This window comes from Spermophilus citellus (genome assembly GCF_964194105.1).
Source record: "Spermophilus citellus genome assembly, chromosome: 5".
NCBI classification, from domain to species: domain Eukaryota; kingdom Metazoa; phylum Chordata; class Mammalia; order Rodentia; family Sciuridae; genus Spermophilus; species Spermophilus citellus.
Genome location: NC_138186.1, coordinates 207,002 through 208,848, shown reverse-complemented (window position 1 = coordinate 208,848; position 1,847 = coordinate 207,002). Strand labels below are relative to the sequence as shown.

General features: G+C 48.5%; 1 pseudogene across 1 annotated transcript; it reads left to right on the top strand.

Annotated features, from left to right (window-relative positions):
• The first annotated feature begins 422 nt into the window (after nucleotides 1–422).
• Nucleotides 423–1,330, top strand: LOC308650351 (growth arrest-specific protein 7-like; annotated as a pseudogene). The gene has a single exon. The product of its transcript is annotated as a growth arrest-specific protein 7-like (transcript).
• The last annotated feature ends 517 nt before the right edge of the window (nucleotides 1,331–1,847 follow it).

Below are 1,847 nucleotides of genomic sequence, written 5' to 3'. Positions count from 1 at the left end.
CAGATCCACATGGCTAGATGGAAAGGCACACAAACAAAATGAAAAAACAAGGGAATAAAGTGCTCCAAACAAACCAAGCTTCTCCCATAAGAGAATCCATCGAAGAAATGTCAGAGAAGGAGTTCAGGATGTATTTAGTAAAACTGTTCTACAACGTAAAGAATAATATAAGAGAGCAGGCACAGGAATTAAGCAGTAAAATAACAGATTCGCTTAAGGAGATAAAAGATCACTTCTGTAAAGATATATTAGAGGTCCTGAAAAGAAATAAAGAAGAAATCCTTGAAGTGAAGGAATCACTAAACCAACTTAAAAGTTCAATGGAAAGTATCACCAACAGACAAGACCATTTGGAAGATAGAACCTCAGACAATGAAGACAAAATATATAATCTTGAAAATAAAATTGACCCCACAGAGAAGATGATAAATTGCATGACATTCCCTCACCCAGACACCATGCCTGAATAGCAACTGCTAAAGCCAACTGAGTGGAGCTACTGTGATTACTTCTGGGCTGAAAAGAAGGATCCCCAAGGCAATGGCAAGTTGGCTGGGTTCAAACTGCTGCTCCAAAAGCAACTGAAAGGCAAACAAATGCAGAAAGAAATGTCTGACTTCACCCAAGAGAGGATAAAGATTGAAGAAAAATATGCAAAGAACTTGGCTAAGCTCTCTCAGAACTCCTTGGCTGCACAAGAGGAAGGCTCCTTGAGAGAAACCTGGGCCCAGGTGAAGAAGAGTCTGGCAGATGAAGCAGACATTCATCTCAAGTTCTCTGCCAAGCTTCACAGCAAGGTAGAGAAGCCCCTAATGAACTTTTGTGAGAACTTCAAGAAAGACATGAAAAAGTGTGACCACCATATCACTGACCTCCGTAAGCAGCTCTCGAGCCACTACACATCAGTGGAGAAGGCCCAGAAAGCCCTCACAGAGTGGCAGAAAGACCTGGAGATGAAGACCCAGCAGCTGGAGATCAAGCTGAGCAGCAAGACAGAGGAGGACATCAAGAAGACATGGAGAAAGTCCACACAGGCTAGCAATGACCTCATGTGCTGTGTGGGCCTCTACAACCAGGCCCAGTCCAAGTGGTTTGAAGAGATGGTGACCACCACTTTGGAGCTGGAGCGGCTGGAGGTGGAGAGGGTGGAGATGATCCAGCAACATCTGTGTCAGTACACACAGCTGTGGCATGAGACAGACATGTTCAACCAAAGCACAGTCGAGCCTGTGGACCAACTGCTTCGAAAAGTGGACCCGACCAAAGACAGAGAGCTGTGGGTCAGAGAGCACAAAACGGCAACATTCACCCCGTGGACATGGAGATGTAGACACGCCTGTACGGCCCCAGGGTCCTGCCCAGGAGAGGGGTTGGGGGTCCCATGGAGAGGGGGTGGGGGCTCCCGCTGAATGAAGCTGCCCTCCCACCCACTCTCCTGTCCAATGAGGAGAGAGGAGAGGGCTGGCAATTCCAGAAGGGTGATCTGGATGGCCCAACTGGGAAATGCCAAATATTCCCAGGCCAAGAAGACAGACCTGCAACCCCGCCCTTGTCTCCAAGACTGAAGACCCCCAAACCCCGTGCCGTGCTTGCTACTCTCAGAACAAACTGAGGCTGGAACTTTGTGGTCCCTGCTGAGTTCCATAGGGGTAGCCATCACACACTTGTGCCCTTGGATGCCCCAAAGCCCATCCTCCAGCTGGTCCCTTTATCTCCGGGGTTTTGGAAGGTCAGGGAAGGGCTGTCTCTGCCTCCAGGCCAATGTCAGGATCAGAATCCTGGATAGAAGGTGCCATCAGCTCAGCCTGCACCTAGAATCCTTTATGGCCCTCTCTCTGTTTTTCTCA